The following is a 19,352-nucleotide window of genomic DNA, read 5'->3' as shown; positions in this document are numbered from 1 at the left end:
ACAGAACAAAGGTGAGTCTTTACTCCGGCAAGAGGTTGGGGGCCTGGCAGATCACCCCCAAATCAGAGGAGGCCCTGGGCCCCTAAGGCAGTGACTTGGAAAGGACAACTTACTGATCTAGTCTGGCAGAGAGCAGGTGTGGGGGATAAGGTTGTTCTTGGGAAGGCAATACAGAGTCCATCTTAGAGTAGGGCCACTATCTTAGACTACCTGCTGTATGTAGCTGAAGTTTTCTTCAGTCCTGCCCAGCCCCACGGACCCCGCAACTGCTTATAAAATAATCACTCAGAAGCTTATATTAACTAAACTTCTCTGCCATTAGCTCAGGACTACCACTAACTAGCTCTTACACTTAAACTCAGTCCATTTCTGTTAATCTATGTCACCACGTGTTCTGTGGCTTTACCTGTTGCCTTTACATGCTGCTCCCTGGACGGCAGGTGGTGTCTCCTGACTCAGCCTTCCTGTTCCCAGAATTCTCTTCTCTGCTTGTCCCACCTATACTTCCTGCCTGGCTACTGGCCAATCAGCATTTTATTTATACAGAGCAATATCCATAGCATCTGTACTCAGTTCCAGGAACAACTCAGGTATGGGTCATGACAACTAGAACAGATACAGAGCAGTATGCTCCTGCAGACACTGTGTCTAAGGTTTATGGCCCTTGAAGCTATTTAGATAATCTTGCTCAGCAAGTTGTGGTTCCTCACCAAAAAGTCTTAACTCAATAGTTTCAAATGTGATTTCGTGCCCAAAGTCTAGATGAACAGTTTCAAAAAATCACCTTAGCCCAAATCCTTTCTACCCAGTCCCAAGTGGCCAAAGCATGTAATTTCCAGCTTGTGGTTTTTCCCTATAAAAACTCTCCACACCTGGGCTTGTAGTCACCACCACATTTCCTTCCATCTGCCTGGCAGTGGCCCAGGTTGAACCTTATAATAAAAGTACCTTTATGTGCTTGCACTGGAAACTGACTCCTTGGTGGTCTCTGAGGGTTTCAAGAAACGGGTACAACATTTTCCTATCATGCAGCTTAGGGCCAATGGGGGAAAATCAGCCTTTCCTGGCCAAGCACACCAGGTGAAAAGTTTCTGTATCCCAATATTAAGCCTCTCCACTGAGGCAGTAATCCAAATCAGACAGAATCAAACCAAATTAAGAAAAAGTCCAGGTTTAATGAGTAAAATGCTCCCAGATGATTTCTTGGCCCCCAGAGAGGAGACAGGGAAAAGAGACTGAAAAACCATGTGTCTGTTCTCTGGGGTAGTTTAAATACTCTGTGAGTATGGCCTTGAGCATTTCCGGGGAGGAGCCTCTGTTTGTTGGGCTTTCTGAGAGGAGGCAGGTTCAGAGAGAGAGAGAGAGATAGGGGGCTGAGGTGGAACTTCCACCTGAACAATATGAACACAATGTACTGAGTCTACTCAGTGTTGCTTATCTGTACATGATGTCAGGGATGACTAATTGGTGTTGAATAACTGTTTAAGGTGCTTATTCTCCCTCTCTTAGCAGCCATTAATTCTCTGTTCTTCTTTGTCTAGATGTTGGGACCCATGGGGTTTCCTCCTTCCATGTTGGCATGTCTATTGGTGTCGTCATTGCTCAGGTCTTGTTTAGGCAGCCATATTATTATGTTATCATAGTGTAGCTTCCCTATCATTTCAGGAGACACAATCTGACAGCAGACTTCCTTGTCCTCTGGCTCTTACAGTTTTCTCCCCTGCATCCACAGTGTTCCCTAAGTTTTAGGTGCGAAGTTGTGCTGCAGATGTATCCATTGGGGTAGGGTATCCCACAGTCAGATGATCTCTGTATTTTGGCCAGTTGTATTTTTCTGTAATGGTCTCAGTCTCCTACAAAGAGAAGCTTCTTTGATTAGAGGTGAGTGCTATACTTGCCTGTGGATATAAGGATAGGTTTTAGAATGCAGTTGGAAATTCTGCTGGTCTACTAGAGTGGTGATAGTTGGTTCTCCTCTAAGGTCCATGATCTCACTAGCCCCAGGTATGTGGCTAGTTTTCCAGTACCAGGGATGAGTTCCCTCCTGTTAGGACACACACACTTTCTTTCTTTCTTTCTTTCTTTCTTTCTTTCTTTCTTTCTTTCTTTCTTTCTTTCTTTCTTTCTTTCTTTCTTTATTTATTTATTTATTTATTTATTTATTTATTTATTTATTTTTTGGTTTTTTCGAGACAGGGTTTCTCTGTGTAGCTTTGCGCCTTTTCCTGGAGCTCACTTGGTAGTCCAGGCTGGCCTCGAACTCACAGAGATCCGCCTGCCTCTGCCTCCCAAGTGCTGGGATTAAAGGCGTGCGCCACCACGCCCGGCTCACACACACTTTATTATATGTTATTTTAGGTAAATGTAAAATAATGAATTCCTTAAGAATTTTTAAAACATTTTCAGTGTTATCTGTCACTCTTTGCTCTCTCTGTAATGACCTTCCTTCCCTTTTTCCAATTAAAGCCACCCTCCCAGTTTTCCCATGTCCTCCTTCATATCACTGGTGTCCTGTGAGTCCACTCTCTGCCCCAGTCACCACCACTATCACCATGGTACTGGTTTCTGCTCCAGGATATGTACTCACATCTGAAGGTTCAGAACTAGGAATCTCAAATGAGAATGAACATGTGTTTGTTCTTCTGGGTTTGGGATACTTCACTCACCATAATCTTCTCGGGGTCCATCTGTTTATTTGCAGATTTCACTTTTCTTTACAGCTAAATATATTCCATAGTATATATGTACCACACTTTTTACTATCCACTCATCAGGTGAGAGACATTTAGATCATTTCCACTTCCTAGCTACTGTGACTTAGAGCAGCAATGAACATGGCTGAGCAAGTGGCTGTAGAGCAGGATGGTGAGTCCTTTGGACATGTGCCAATGGATGATATAGCTGGGTCATATGGAAGATTTGTTTTCAGGATCTGAGCACTTTGGATATGTGAGAATTCTCCATCCTGCTTTCCAGAGAGGCTACACCGGTTTGATTTCCCATTCAAAATAAACATGAACTGTGTAGGAACTACAGATAGAAACTGTTAGTATGACAAATCCTTTTTGTACTTTAGAGCCAACCGTCCTCTAAGTGTTTTGTTGTGCTTATTATACCTGATAAAAAATTTTTTAGTAATTTCAACAGGTTTTGAATTTTGGCTTCTAATGATTGTTGCTCATTTATAGCAAAATGATGTTTGAAAGGCGTTGGCCTTTTATCTGCAATCATTTATTAGTTCTAGTCATTTTTTAAATTGTACTGGTGATCTATAGACTGTTGCCTATATGACAAACTCATCTCCTGTGTAATTTTTTTTTTTTGGTACTATGGCCATAGTCATTGGTTTATGGCTTATCTATTGCTACTTGTATGCTACAAAAGCATAATCAGATAATGGTAACAACGACCACAGTAACTATAAAGCTGATGATATTTATTCTTTAGCATTTAACAGAATAAGGTTGATAATAGCTGTAGAACATGGTATCGTTTACAAATGGGGCAATTTAATTTTTCTCTTATAAACAATATGTTCTTTATATATATATTTTTACCTTATTGCACTAACTAGGACTCTGCACCCTGGTGAACATGACTGGAGAGAGTACATGCTTTCACGTTTATAATCACAGAGGGAAAGTGATCCAGCTTCTCCTCACATCTACTGGCAGCTGTAGATTGTGTGGATTCCCTTTATAACATTGAGAAGGCTCCCCTGAATTAGCTGTAAATTGTGGGGCTCTCTTTGTGAAGCTGAGAAACCTCCCCTGTATTCCTGTTTTTTTTTAACTTATTTATCGTGAATATTGAATTTTTCAATCTTATTTTTCTGTGATAATTCTATCTTCCTTACCTGCTAATGTTCGTGATGGTTTGTTTTCATTGTCGACATGACAGAGTACAATCACCTGGAAAGAGGGTCTCAATTGAGGGTTGTCTAGATCAGGTTGGCTTGTGAGGCCAACTATGGGGGAGTGTCCTGATTGTTTATTGATAGAGGAAGTCCCAGCCTAAAAATAGGTGATATTATTCTCTGGATTTAGGTCCTGAGTCACATAAGAGTAGAGAACATGAACTGTAAAGGAGACACACACGATTCAGTCTCTCTCTGCTCTTGACTGTGAATGTGATGTGACTAGATGATTTCCGTTCCTGCTGCCTTGGCTTTGCCTCAAGGATGGACTGGCACCTGGACCTGGAGGCTGATGTGAACCTCGTTTTCCCCTAGCAATAGAAACTAATCTAGGACAATGCTGAATTGCACTGATTTTAAAACACTAAACAAGCCTAGCCTTTCTGGAGGAAGTGCACTTAGTTGTGACACATACTTCTTTGTTCTAGATAAAATTTGCTAATATTTTTGAGGATTATGATGTCTATTGCAGGTTGTGACCCTTTGGGGGGTTGAATGACCCTTTCACAGGGGTTGTCTAATGCCAACTGAAAACACAGATATTTATATTATGATTTGTAACAGTAGCAAAATTACAGTTATGAAGTAGGAAGGAAAATAATTTTATGGTTGAGGGTCATCATAACATGAGGAACTGTATTAAAGGGTCGCAGCATTAGGAAAGGTGAGAACCACTGGTCTATAGTGTTCTTACTTCATGGCATCTTTGCCTTCCTCTGCTATAAAGGTAGTACTACTTTGTAGAATAAATTGAGAATGTTTCCTCTTTTTATACTTTCTAAAAGTATATTAAAAGTTTATGTAAATGTCTGTGAGGATTTTCAATCAATTCTGCATCAAGACAGTATTAAAACTGTCTTGTTCCTTTTTTCTGGAGTTGTAAATTTCCAAATCAGTTCATGAGGTAGCTGTGGAAATCTTCAGATGCTGCCTTGTCTCCGCTGAGTTAGCCTGTCAGGTTTTTTTTTTTTTTTTTTTTTAAGGACTGATCCCTGTCATTTCAGTGGTCAGATTCCTGTGTAAGGATGACGATGGTCTTCCTTCTGAGTCTTCATGTCTACAGAGGCAATCATTTCTCTCTTCTGTGCTTCATAGCTGTCATGGTGTCTTCTCTCTTCCTTACCAGCGGTTTCTAGAGGCTTCTCAATTCCATTGAGAATTTTTTTTCAAGCAGCTCATATTTTGTTTGATTGACTGCCTCTCTGTCTTTCATATTTAGTTCCATTTACTTCTGTTTCTCTGCTCTGTCTGCATTCCTGTTGTTTGGGACTATTGCTTTCTAGCTATTTGGTGTGTTGTGAAGAGTTTTGCCTCTGATTTTGTTGTCACTGTTTACTTGTTTATTTTCGGTGACCATTCACAACATTCAGGTCGTTTCCAGGCTGCAGCTCCAATGTGGAGACTTCTCAAAGCCTCTGCGGTGTTACTCGGTTCTGCACTGCTGTGTGCTTCCCCCACGCAACCTGAATCTGGATGGAACATTGCAGCTTAGTTCATTTCTGCTGTGTTGAGGGGCTGAGGAGAGGCCTAATGGCTGAAAAACATCTGTTACTCTTACGGAGGACTAGAGTTCGACTCCCAGCACCCACACTGAGTGGTTCACAGGCTTACTATATCCTGTCACTTCAACCCCAGGGGAACCCAGCACTCACTTTTGGCCTCCATGTACATGCAGGGTGGGGGTGGGGGCAGAGACAGAGAGAGATTAAACTTCCTGTGTGAAGACCTCGTGGATCACTTGAGGGACTGCCCCGGACTTTGTACACAAATGTCAAGCATCTCTTCGTCCAGTGTTATGACGCCTCAACCAGTCTCCAGCTGGGGAAGAGTGCTTCCTACTAAGTGCAAAGCCTGAGTGGAAGGGCCAGACTCTCCTCTACCCATTCCATTCCGTCCACTTGTATTGAACTGGCCTTAAGTATAGGAAGCTCCCTCTTGCTAAGAGCAGAAGGGGATGGAAGTCCTTGCTCAGCCCGTTGTCCTTGTTGCCCACAGTATCTGGTGGCTGATGAAGGACAATTGCTTTTTGTTTTGTCTTTTACATTGTGCTGTAAATTTACATTGGAATAACATAGGCTATCAAAGGAGTGAGCACGGGGGTTAGGACTCCTTTGGCAGAGCCGACCTTACTTATTCCAGGCAAAAGGCAGGACCAGGCAGAACGGGACTTCTCTGGAGAACGTTCGGGCTGTGCCTTTTGTTATTTTGGTGCACAAAATATTTGTTATTTCCCAGTGCACAAGCTGGGGTACCCAGAGATGTGTGTGTGTGTGTGTGTGTGTGTGTGTGTGTGTGTGTGTGTGTGTGAAAGAGAGGGGGTTTTGGGGGAGGGAGATAGAGACCGCACGTCTATTTCGGATTCCTCTGGTGTTAACTATGTATTCTGTTCAGACATTTCCATAGCAATTAGTGGAAAGGATTTATTGAAATGTGCTCACATCTCCTTATTTCAATCCATCAGCTCAGTGGCTTCTTTATCTTAGGAAAACAGCTTCCTAGCCTTGGTAGCTGCTGACCCGCCCCTACATCATACTGATTTTCTTTTTCAGAAATTAATTTATTGCAGTGAATCTTTTCTTAACCTCTGAATTGCTTCTGCTTCTTCCACTGGCATTGACTGCCACACAGGAAGTTTGGCGCTCAGGACATTTGTGGGTAAGGCCTGAAATGCTAACTTTAACTGTAGCAATGCCCCTGGATTCTAGCCAGAAAAGGTAGCCTCTGCTTTTGAGAAAACAGCAGATGGGCTTGAACTACTCTCACTGCCCAGTACCCAGAGGATCCACGTACCTCACAGGGTCCAATTCACACCCAGAAGCTTCAGCTCAAGGCACACAGAGAATGTAGTTTGCAGATGTTTGATGTTTTCATAACAGAGGCATTGTAGAAGACTGGGATGGCTAGGGCAGAGGCAATCTATGGTGTTACCTCAGGCCACACTCATACACACAGCCAACATTCATAAACAAATTTCCACATATACTTAGGGAAAACAACAACACCAATATGTTCCCTTATAATATGAATTGCTAAACAGTCTTATTAATTAAAAAAAAAACAGAGCCAGATATTGGGGTGAAAGCTGAAAGATCAGAGAAGCAGAACAGTCAACCACAAGTTCTTATCTCTGTGAAATCCTCAGTCTCAAAAGAGATCGAGTTCCTGTTTCCTCACACCTTATATACCTTCCTGTGTCCTGCCATTTCTATTAATTATTTAGGATATAAAATATGTCAATGTAAAATTAGACCCCAAAAGCTACAAATTAGGAGAGATCAATTACGGACTCTTAATGACTTTTAAAGATCATTCGGAGACATTTCTCATCTATGAACTATTGTTGAGTAAAAAGTAATGAACTGAATGACTTGTTCAAAACCTTAGAAGGTGACAAGGACTTAAAGAGTCCAAGAGAATTATCACCTGAAGCAGAGAAAGAACTGGCCTTGGTAGAAAAGAAAGTACAGGAAAGACACATGGATCATGTCGATCCAAGGCTGGATTGCATTTTGGTTATCTTACCCTCTAGGCGTTCTCCTACAGGAATTTTAATACAGAGGAGAAGGATGGCAGCGAGAGGTAAGATAAGGTGGTCTTAGCTCTTGGCTACTGCTCGATCTCTGGGCTTTTAACTCTGCATTTGGCTGTGTGTTTCTTATTTAGTAAGACTGTTTAGAATTACATCTACATGCCATATTACTTCCTGGGATTAAAGGAATGTATCACCACTGCCTGGCTCTGTTTCTCTCATATAGCTCAGTGTGGCCTTGAACTCACAGAGATCCAGAAGGATCTCTGCCTCCCGAGTCACAGGATAATAAGTGTGTGCCATCACTGCCTAACCTCTCTGTCTAATTTAGTGGCTGGCTCTGTCCTCTGATCCCCAGACAAGCTTTATTGGGGTACACAATATATCACCACACTCCCTCTTTAAAAAATGCTACTGTGATTATCCTGTCTGCAAAAGAGCATATCCTGTCTCCCGAGGGAGATCCCAGTGGGACAGTCATCGAGTTGTCAATTTCTGGATACGATTTACTCTTTTTATTATGAATATATGTGACAATCCATCACCAAGGACAAAGGGTAAAGTTAAATTGTTTAATAGAGTATAAACCCCAGGGAAATGAGGAAAGAAATTAATCTTATGTGACTTGTAAAGAAACCCAAACTGCAGTTTTCATTGAGAACTCCAAATAGTCACACCTGTCCGAGTCCCCTCTCCTTAGGCACACTCCTGCCCCCTTGGAATAAAAGTGAGAAAAACGAGCTATGGGGACTTCACAAACAGCCTATGGGCAGAATGGATGGACATGATTGCAGACCAAAGCAGCTAATGGCCGAGGCAGAACTCCTAGATCCCTCTTCTACACTAAAGCGAAGGGAACATCATGTTCCAGGTGGTCACAAGAGAGACGGGATCCTCTGTGATAGCATGAAACAAACCTGCCACTAGATAATGGCACACATTTGAAGTAAGAAATAAACCTTGGTTGTATTAAGTCACTGGAATTTTTTAAGTTTACTTCCAACTGATACATTAAAAATAAACATATACATGTTAATGGAATACCATGCAGCATTTAAGGCATACCTGTATTATATAGCGTGTAAATTATCTTAAGCATTTATTTTCTAAAGATTTACAATTCTATATGCTGAAAACTTTCAAAATCTCTTTTCCTAACTTTCTGAAATGTGCAGTATAGCCTTTTATTTACAGTTACCACATAATGCAATAACACATCAGGACTGTTTAGCCTTATCCAATTACATTTCTGAATCCATTGACCAATGTTTCCTCATCCTGCCCTCACTCTGTCTGGCCTGGCCTCTGGTAAGCATTATTCTACCATCCTTTCCTCCTCCTCTTCCTCCTCTTCCTCCTCTTCCTCCTCCTCCTCCTCCTCCTCCTCCTCCTCCTCCTCCTCCTCCTCCTCCTCCTCCTCATTTTTGAGATAGGTCTCATGTAAGTTGGCTTGGAACTCACTGAGAAGCCAAAAATGACTTTGGTTTTCCCATCTTCACCCCAAGTGTAGTGTACCCCACCATGACTGTTTTATATAATGCTGGGGAACTTGCCAGGAGTTCACATGCATTAGACAAGTATTATTCCAACTGAGTTACTACTTCCTACACCCCTTTATTTTCCCCTTTTATGAGATTAATTTGTTTAGATTCTACATATGAGTAAGATCAGGTGGCATTTGCCTTTCTGTGACTGGCATGTCATTTAGTACAACGATCTCCATTTTCACCCATGTTGTTACAAACGACGGGATTTTATTCCTTTACTTTGTTAAATAGTATTTCATCATATATATGCAACTATCTACTCTGTGCATCCATCAGTTTATGGCTGCTCAGGTTGATTCAGCTGAGGATTACTGGGAACAAACTACAGTGAACACGGGAATAAAGATTTCTTTTTCACATACTAAGTCCACTTCCTCTGGATATATACTAAGTAGTGGTATCATTCAATCATGTAGCAGTTCTACGTTTAATTCCTGGGCCACACCAATACTTTGTTTCATGGTGATGATACTGTTTTACACTCCCACTCCCATGTGTTGGTTCCACCTCTACACATCCTCTCGGACACTTCTTAATATTTTCTGATGATGGCGGCTCTTACTGAGGTGAAGTGATGCCTTATTGAGGCTTTCATTCCCATTTCTCTGATTGGTGATGGTCAGTTGTTGTCTAAACAGACCTACTGGCTATTTGTGTGTTTTCAATTGAACAATGTCTTAAGAACTTTTGCCCATTTACGAATCTGTTTATTGAGATGAGATGACGGTTCAGTGAGTGAAGCAACTTGCTACACAAGTGTGAGGACCTGAGTTCAAATCCCAGAGCCCACATAAAAGCTGGTTGTGGCAGCACATACCTGCAGTCCCAGTACCACTAGCATAAGAATGGAGGCAGAGACAGGAGCATCCTTGGAATCTGGAAGGTCAGCCTGGTGTGCACAGCAGTGAGCATGGGACACCCTGACCCCAACAAGGTGGACGGTGATGATGGTGGTGGCTACCATAAAGATGGCCCCAAAAGCTCATATATTTGAATGCTTAGTCACCAGGGAGTGGCACTATTTGAGAAGGATTAGGGGTGTGGCCCTGTTGGAGGAAGTGTGTCACTGGAGGTGGGCTTTGGGGGTTCAGAAGCCCAAGATAACTCAGTGTTGTTCTCTTTCTCCTGTTTGCAGATCTGGATATAGAACTCTCAGCTTTTTCTCCAGCACCATGTCTGCCTGCTTGCTGCCATGCTTCCCATTGTGATGATAGTGGACTAAACCTCTGAAACTGAAGTCAGCCCCAACTAAATGCTTCTTTTCTAAGAGCTGTTGTGATCATGGAGACTCTCTAAGCAATAGAACAGTGACCTCCACGTGTGTATCACAACAAGCCCATGCCTGCGCGCGCGCGCGTGTGCGCGCGCGCGCGCGCACACACACACACACACACACACACACACACACACACACACACACACCTGGTTAATCATCTGTCTGCAGCTATTGAATTTTGATAGTTCCTTGCTGTGGTAGTTTGGATGTAATTGTTCCCCATAAGCTGATAGGGAGTGACACTGTTAGGAGGGGTACCCTTGTTGGAGGAAGTGTACCTTCGTGGGGTTGGGCGTTGAGGTTTCCTATGCTCAAGATACTCTCAGTGTCAAAGACCACTTCCTGTTGCCTGCAAGTCAAGATGAAGGACTCTCAGCTCCTTCAACATCATGTCTGCCTGCCCACTGTCATGTTTCACCATGATGATAATGGATTAAACCTATGAACTGAAAGCCACTCCATTAGACGTTTTCCTTTCTAAGAATTACCATGATCATGGTGTCTGTTCACAGCAATAGACACCCTAACTAAGATTACTTGCATACTCTGCCTATCAACTGCTTGTCAGATGCACACATTCCCCCATTCTGGAGGTCCTCTCTGCTCTGTTTTGGTGTGCACAAGCTTTTTAGTTTGACTCAATTCCATTTTCTCTCATTGCCCATTTTTTTTGAAAAGCCATTATAAAACCCCTGTCCATTACAATTCTTGAAATATTTCCTCTAAAGTTTTTTTTAGAAGTTTCAGTGTCTCCAGTTATACTTTGAAATCTTCAACACATTTTGGGCCTCCCCCCCCCCCAATGATTGACAACTGTAGCTAGAAGGTTTCTCTGGTCTTGCCTGGCCCCATGGTCCCACAGCTGTTTATAAAATAATCATTCAGAGGCTTAATATTATTTGCAAACTGTATAGTCTATGGCAGGCCTCTTGCTAGCTAGATCTTATATCTTAAATTATCCCATTTTTAATAATCTATGTTTTGCCACATGTTCTGTGGCTTATCAGTCTGTTGGCATGTTGTCCTTTGGGTGACAGGCTGGCGTCTCCCCAAGCCCTGCCTTTCTCTTTCCTGTCTCGCTCCTTGGATTTCCCACCTGCCTCTAAGCTTCCTTGCTATAGACCAAAGCAGATTATTTATTAACCAATGGAAAGAACATATATTCACAGCATACAGAAAGACATCCCCAGCAGACAACAGTTAAGGTTCTGGCCTCGTTATCTGCACATACTTCCAGTTTCCCCAGCACCATTTATAGAAAGAGTCTCTTCTCTTCAATGTATGTTCTTAGCACAGTCATCACTCTTGATACAACCTTACTGCTAGGCTCTATTCTATGGCATTGGTCTAGACATGTGTTTATGTCAGCACAATGATGTTAATGAGTTATTAAAGCATTGTCATGGGCTTCAAAGTCAATAGTGTACAGCATACTTGTTTTTCTATTCAGGATAACTTTGACTATCCAGAGTTTGTGCAGGTGTGTGCTTCCATGTACATGGAATTTCTCCTTCTTTAGTTTATGTAGCTCTGTGAAGAATACTGTAGTAATGTCCTCTAATGAGTTTTGTCAGCGATATCAGAATGAACAATTTAAGGGAGTAAGGAATTAGGTCAGCTAATGGTTTCATTTGTGTGTGGATGTGCATAGGTTTGTGTACGGGTGGATGGGCATCTGCATGCCATGGCACACATATGGAGATCAGATGGCTTGTGTGTGGAGGTGACAGGACAACCCACACCTGTTTCCTTCTACCTTGTTTGAGATGTAATCTCTTGCTGTTCACAGCTGTATGTACTCAGCCAGCTGAGCCATGAGCATCCGAGGACCTCCCTGTCTTTTCTTGCCATCTTGTCACTGGGATACTGGGATACAGATGCACCTTATTATATCAGACTTTGCATGGGTTCCAAAGTCAGGCCCTCATGCTCTTGAAGCAAGTATTACCACTGAGCCATCTCTACCTCAGTTTCTCTTTATCATCATGTGGCTCCATGTTTCTGGGCCTCCACTGAGGCAGTGTGTCATGATGATAGAGTGTGTAGCAGAGGCCATTTATCTGGCAACAGAAAGATGAGGGAGAAAGGAAAGGACAAAGGACCTGGAATAACTTTCAAAGGCACTCCCTCTTAGTGACCCACACAGTCCATCTAGGCTTTGTTTCCTAGAGTCTGCACTTAAGATAGTACCACCTAGCAAACAACATGAGTAGTGGATATCTGTTCTGTCTGTGACCTTGAAGCACCACTCCTAGAGATGTAGCAGGTAGCTGTCCTACCTATGACTTTGATGGTCCAGCCCCTCGAGGCTATCCTTAAGACCTGAGATGCCTGTAGACTCTCTCTTCTCTCCCTCATGGGCTTAGATGCTGGGATGGACTCAGGCAGAAGAACACCATGGGATTGTACCTCGGCCTTCCAGGACCCTACAATAAATCTCCTGTTCAGTAGTGTATGGTGGTATTTTATTTGAACTGAAATGTGATTTTATTTGTATGTTAATAAATAAAGTTGCTTGGAGGTCAGAGCTATGAGAAAGCCATAGGAAAGCAGGGCAGTGGTGGCGTATGCTTATAATCCCAGCATTTGGTAGGCAGAGCTAGGTAAACCTCTGTGTGTTCAAGGATACAGCCAGCATAAGAGACACATACCTTTAAGACCTGGGGGGCTGTACATTTAGGCAGTGACGAGGCAGTCATGTGTTTGAGTTTACAACTAATGAAAAGGCAGAACAGAAAGACTATATCAAGACAAACACACAGGAAGTAGGTCTCTTTTGGAGAGGTAGGACCACCGCAGGAGGAAGGGTAAGGTTTTAGCTCTGAGCTCAGACCTCTTGGCTTTCTCTTTTACATTGGTTCTGTGTTTCTTATTTAATAAGACGGTTGGTTACATCTACAGTAGTGAGTCTTCCTTCCTAATAAATTCCTTTACCCTTTAAGCGGACTCCATGGATTTCTCATAAAAGAGAAGATTCTCTCAAGATACAAGTTGTGTGATTGTGTCTTGAGAGACACAATCAAGCTAACAGATTACAACTACACAACCATGTAGTTGTACTTAAATCATTTCAATGGAAAGTGTCTTCGTGATTGGAACTTCTAGTGCAGTTTGGAGTTCTTCCATTTGAAAAATGTGATATTTGCATGGAATTGTTTGAATCTTGTTTTCTAGTCCCTCCCCATCACCACCCTCATAGTCTGAAAGTAGATTTTTCTCTTGATAAAGGAACAAAAAAAGCGAACATCTTGTTTGTAAATAGGTATCTAGTAACTAGTGGTAAACTTGAAATGGTAGAATTCTTTAAAGCCTAATTCTAAGTAGCCTTAGGAAAATGTATCTTAATTATTTTTGAACCTATATTCACCTTGTTTTTTTCAAATATCTTAAGTTATATTTTCTTTTTCAGAGCTGCTTCTTATTTGGGGCTACTTTTTTTTTTAAATTGAGGCATAATTCATAAAAGGGTATATTGTTTTGATGAGACTTTTTACAACTGTGGCTGGATGTCTTTCTTTAGTCTTCCAAGAAGGGCCGTTTTACTTTTTTAGAGCTACTTTTTAAAGTCATGAGGTCAACAACTTGGACTACTATGCATGTAAGTGCTAATGCAAACTAAAGCCCAAGTTGACCTCCAGCAGCAGTTCATTCTATGTTGACAGTGAGAGAACACTTTGCCTGCTAGGATACTGTTACTCGTGGACTGAAATGCTGAAGAAACCCCTCCCCCTATTTTGTTTTTTGCAAAAATCAAGGTATATTCTAGGGTTTCCTGGTTGACCTCAACAGATAAACTGAGATGATAGTCTTAGTTCAGAAATGATCTGAATGTAGATTTACAGTCTACTCGTACAGCTGGCTAAGTGAGATCGCTTTCAGAGTTCTGCATGTATCCCATCAGCTCCCCATTAGTCACTGAACTCTTAAAACTGGTATTGTAACATTATCACAATGTTTTGACCCAATTTTATAAACTTTACAGTGCAATATGTGTTCCTTTTCTGAGGCAAACCAAAGGTATATTTCTCAAGATTCTGCTGCTATCAGCAGCGTTGATGGAGGATTTTTTATACATTTGTAATAGATAGAAATAAACCAGAAAAAAAGAAGAAAAAAAAAGTGGTGGAGGAAAAAGTGAACACTGCAAGAATACTCAAAAGGGCTGAGAGTTGCAAACACCAAGAATGGCTTTGCATAGTAAATGGAAGAGAACAGCTCTGAACTATAGCTTACTTTTCCTGGTTTGGTCTGACAGAATGATTGAATGCTTTTGTACAAAAATCAGAGCCTTAAAAACAAGGATTTGGTGAGATTGTAAAATGGTGTACCACTTTGGCAAAACAGTTTGGTGATTGGTCAAAATGCAAAACATTGTTACTCTGTTACTCAACAATTCTACCCTTAGGAATATATCCTCAAACTACTGAAAATGTGCACCTATAAAACATGTACATGAAGCTCCAGGAAAGGCGCAAAGCTACACAGAGAAACCCTGTCTCGAAAAACCAAAAAAAAAAAAAAAAAAAAAAAAAAAACATGTACATGAAGGTTTACAGCAGTGTGTTGCTAATAGTAAAAAAGTTAAAACAACTCAAATAGCTATCAAATACTGGAGAGAAATAAAATGTGGCTTATTCATACAATAGAATATTATTAAGACATAAAAATGAATGAGAAACTGACAGATTAAATGACTTTGGTGAACCTTCATAATTTCATTTGTAGATCTTTCCATTTCTAATTTATAAATACATTTGGGGTTATAAATTATAAATGTGCTGCCTCCTGTCAACATTGTATACTTCTATTTGATGATTTCTGTGTCAAACATTATATGGAAATGTTTCCAAGTATTTTCTGTATTAACTGTGAATGAATAGAACAAAATAAATTGCCTGTGATGGAAAAAAAACAAAAACAAAAAACAAAACAAAACAAAACCCTTGGCTCCCAACACTTCTTGAGTCTGTCTCCTAGAGTTCCAACATTGTTCAAAAGTGTGAGTCCAGAGTCTTAGATTCAAATTAAACCTCTTAGGTGTGAGCATCCTATAAATTATATGTATGTATACACACACACACACACACACACACACACACACACACACACACACTATAATGACATAGAGTAAAAAATCATTCTCATTCCAAAAGTAAGAACTGAGGTACAAAAAGAACATGAATCTTTTATATTTTTTTTTTTTTTTTTTTTTTTTTTTTTTTTTTTTTTTGGTTTTTCGAGACAGGGTTTCTCTGTGTAGCTTTGCGCCTTTCCTGGAACTCACTTGGTAGCCCAGGCTGGCCTCGAACTCACAGAGATCCGCCTGCCTCTGCCTCCCGAGTGCTGGGATTAAAGGCGTGCGCCACCACCGCCCGGCTTGAATCTTTTATATTTTTAAGTCTACACTTTATCTCTTTCTGCTCTGATTTTCTTTGTGTCTTACCCTCTGCTGACTTTGGATTCAGATTTTAATTGTTTTCTGGTTCACTGAGATTCAGTAACTGGCTATTTGGTATCTCTCCATGTTTGGCATGTGTACATGTGGCACATATTTGCATGTGTGTGCATATGGAGGTCAGAGGCTGAGATCATGTGTCCTCCTCTGTTACCCTTTGCCTTTGATATTGAAGCAAGAACTCTCATTTGAATCCAAATCTGTCAATCCGGCTAGTGTGGTTAGCAGCCGACCCTGGGGACCCCTGGTCTCTGCCCTCCTTGGTCTAGGACTACAGGTGGGCTGCCACAAATCCCCCAAGCTGCCTGGGTGCTGGGAACCTCAAGCAAGTGCTTTGCTCACTCATGCATTTCCCCAGCCTCTGTCTGTCCCTTTTGACATGGCCACAGGTCACTGCAGACTCACCCCTTAGCACTGCTTTTGTCCTGTCGTGCAGGTTTGGACGCTCTGGATCGCCATTTTGATTTATTTCAAGAAATGTGTGAACTTCTTTCTTGATTTCTTTCTTGCTATTTGGTTGCTCAAAAATAGCTTGATTTTAGGGCTGGTGAGATGGCTCAGAAGTTAAGAGCACTGACTGCTTCCCCAGGGGTTCTGAGTTCAATTCCCAGCACCCACATGGTGGATAACTACCATTTGTACTCCATTTCCAAGGGGACCCGCAGCCGTCCTCGGGCCTCCAAAGGCACTGAGTGAATGTATGTTATGTACGGACATCCATGTAAGGAAAAGACTAACACAAGTACAATTGAAAAAAATGTTTTTTAAGTTGATTTTAGCTGGTATGGTAGCACATGCCTTTCGTCCCAGCTCTGTGGAGGCAGAGGCAGGAGGATTCCCCAGTACCATGCAAACCTCATGTCTCCACTGTTCCGGCCTCTACAGCTCTGGGGTGAACTGTTTTCATCGTATGCTCTTTGTATCCTTGCTCTTGTAGTCCTGAGCATCTTCCGCTTACCTGTCACCTGTGGGCTTGATTGGTTGAGTCAAATTTGACTGGTGACCTGTGACCTTCATGCACACGGATGTCTTTTTTCTAGCTTGGGAAGTTTTTCATTATCGTGTCTATGAGTGAACTTTCTGCACCTTTTACTTTCTTACTTTCAGTTCCTCAAATCCTTGAGCCCAGCAGAGCGGTCCTATCCCTTTCAGAAGTGTCGGAACATTCTTCCCAGTCTGCACTCATCTTCATGGTTTGCCGCCTCTGGCTTCTTTCCAAAGCCTCTCTTGTTCGTTATTCCCTTGGCTCCACCTTGCTATCCACGCGTCCTACAGTGCTTTGATTTCGTGGAGTGCATTTTTCAGATCAAGAATTTGCACATAATTTTACAAACTGCTGCCATCTCTTTGTTAAGTTTGGAAATAGTTTTCCACGATTTTTTCCCTAAGCTTCTTGAGTTTCCTTCAACAGCTTTTAATTCTCCAAGCGTTCGTCCACAAGTCGGGCATGCATTAGGTCGAACTGAGTTATCACTTCCTGAAAACTATGATGGGTGTTGGGGTGTGACATTTCGGGCATTTAATGATCAGGTGTTTATTCTAGTCCCTCCTCTCCTGTTGTTTGTCTGATCTTTCCAAGATTCTGTGAGCTTTTGTTTTCTTCAAAATAGCAGCCACTTCCGCTGTTTTAACGCTAGATGGCGCTCATGCCCAGATTTGCCTGGAGTCAGCACTGAAGAACAATCCAAGCCACAGTGTCCCAAACACGCTGTTCCTCTGAAAGAAGCAAGAGTGCCCCCCTTCTCCCGCCCCTCCCCAGAAATTCATCTGGGGGCTAGCACGAGCCTGTGCCTCATCCACAGTGACTGTGGTCATAAAATGCAGGGTTCTGTGAAAACTGCCAAGGGATCTTTCTCGTTCATCGTTTTATTCTGCCTGCTCCAGGTTAACTTCCAAACTGAAGTATAACTCCTTCTTTCCTGGCTATTACATCTATCCTTCTCAGGTCCTCGTTGGCTTCATTAAGTATCTGTGCTGATCAAGGTTATTTTCATCAAAATACAACCAAAATATCAATTCTCATGTATTCTTACTGAATTTTATTAAGGTGATCTTTGATCGGCCTTTATCATTGCTCATGGCAGTACTGATGGATAGTGCAGTTGGTGAACTGTACACAAACATCCTCACGTCTCATTACCTGGTATCAACTTAATTTCTAACTCACTCCAGCCAGCTCAGCCCTGCCCCAGATGGCACATCATGGCAGATTTCAGTTTGAAATCACTAAACAATATTCTCAAGTTCTGTTTCAATGTGTCCTGTACATTATCCATTTATTGGGTTATCAAGTAAGAAAGCTAAAGAAATGTTGCTCGTTCAGGTTGATCACAAAGGTATCAGGGAGAGGAAGTACTCAGATTCACTCCTGGAGCCCTGCAGTGTGGCATGAGAAAAATGTGTACCACATGTATTGGTCATTCCTTCAAAGACTATAGGATGTTCTCGCCATGGGCTGTTGATGCGTTATAAGTTACCCAGTAGCTACGCCTCCAATTGGCCTTTTTACTAGTCCTTGAGGCCACTAGTTTCAGACTTGTGGAAACTTGACAAAAATTTTAAAAATAGTATTATTTTTTCTATGAAAATGAACTTTCAGGCCAGGAACAACACCATGATGCTATGATATGAATAGGTGATCCAATGACCAGTTTTCCTCTGTTTGCTGCCATTAATGCCTCTCATCCCAAGGTGATCAGTGATAGATAGGCTCTGGTACTCTTTCAAAAGATAACCGAACAATAATTGGGTCTAGGGAGAACAGTGGGACAATGAATAAAAGGAAGGCTGATTGTGTTAGGAGCCTCCTCTGTTCCCCTGTACCTGTGTGCCTCTCACACTGACAGCGATTGCTCTGTAGGGAGCACTCTGCTGCCTCACACTTCACCGCGAGATCCGATAGATCTGATGATTTCTGTGGTTTGGGCTCATTTTGGCTCATCAGAATCCACCCCCATTATTGATCTTATGTTCCTGCTTGTTTACATTGTTGACATTGTGTTAGGTGTCAGACACTGTGCACTTTATGCTGTTGAGGGCTAAGAAATTTACTATCTGAATGACTGTGGTTCCTTCAAACACAATAGCAGTTTCAGTAACACCATCAACCCAACAGATCTGGAAGACAAGGAAAACTGTAGCTCCCATTATGGCATTATGGTGGCAGGTTCTAGAAATGTGAGGAGGTGGGGAATGGTTAAGGGAAGTAGATCGCTGAGGATCGGCCAGTGTTATATCTTGTCCCTGGCCTTTCTCTCGTCCCTGACCCTTTCTTGTGTCTCTGTCTCTGTTCCCTGCCTGCCAGGAGTGTACTCACCTACGCCAACCCAACTACTGTTGCATTGATGATCTACTTCAGCACAGACCAAGAGCGGCAGAGCAGCCACGAATCAAAACACTTGAATAAGTGAGATGGAATAAGTCTTCATTTAAATCAGTTTACAATGATCTAAACTTACATATCATTCTTTAAAAGACCAAGGCTAGGAATGAATGGTGAGTGGTCAGTGAGAGAAGACAAGCAGCAGGTCGTGAGTGAAGCTGGAGAACAGCCACGAGGAATCCATTTAGATTTAGGATCTCTGACATTTACACGATTTACACAATTTGTGAAGTAATAACTTGTATCA

The sequence above is a fragment of the Peromyscus maniculatus genome, chromosome 3, assembly GCF_049852395.1.
Source record: "Peromyscus maniculatus bairdii isolate BWxNUB_F1_BW_parent chromosome 3, HU_Pman_BW_mat_3.1, whole genome shotgun sequence".
Classification (NCBI taxonomy): Eukaryota; Metazoa; Chordata; class Mammalia; order Rodentia; family Cricetidae; genus Peromyscus; species Peromyscus maniculatus.
Note: the sequence above shows the minus strand (reverse complement) of the source record.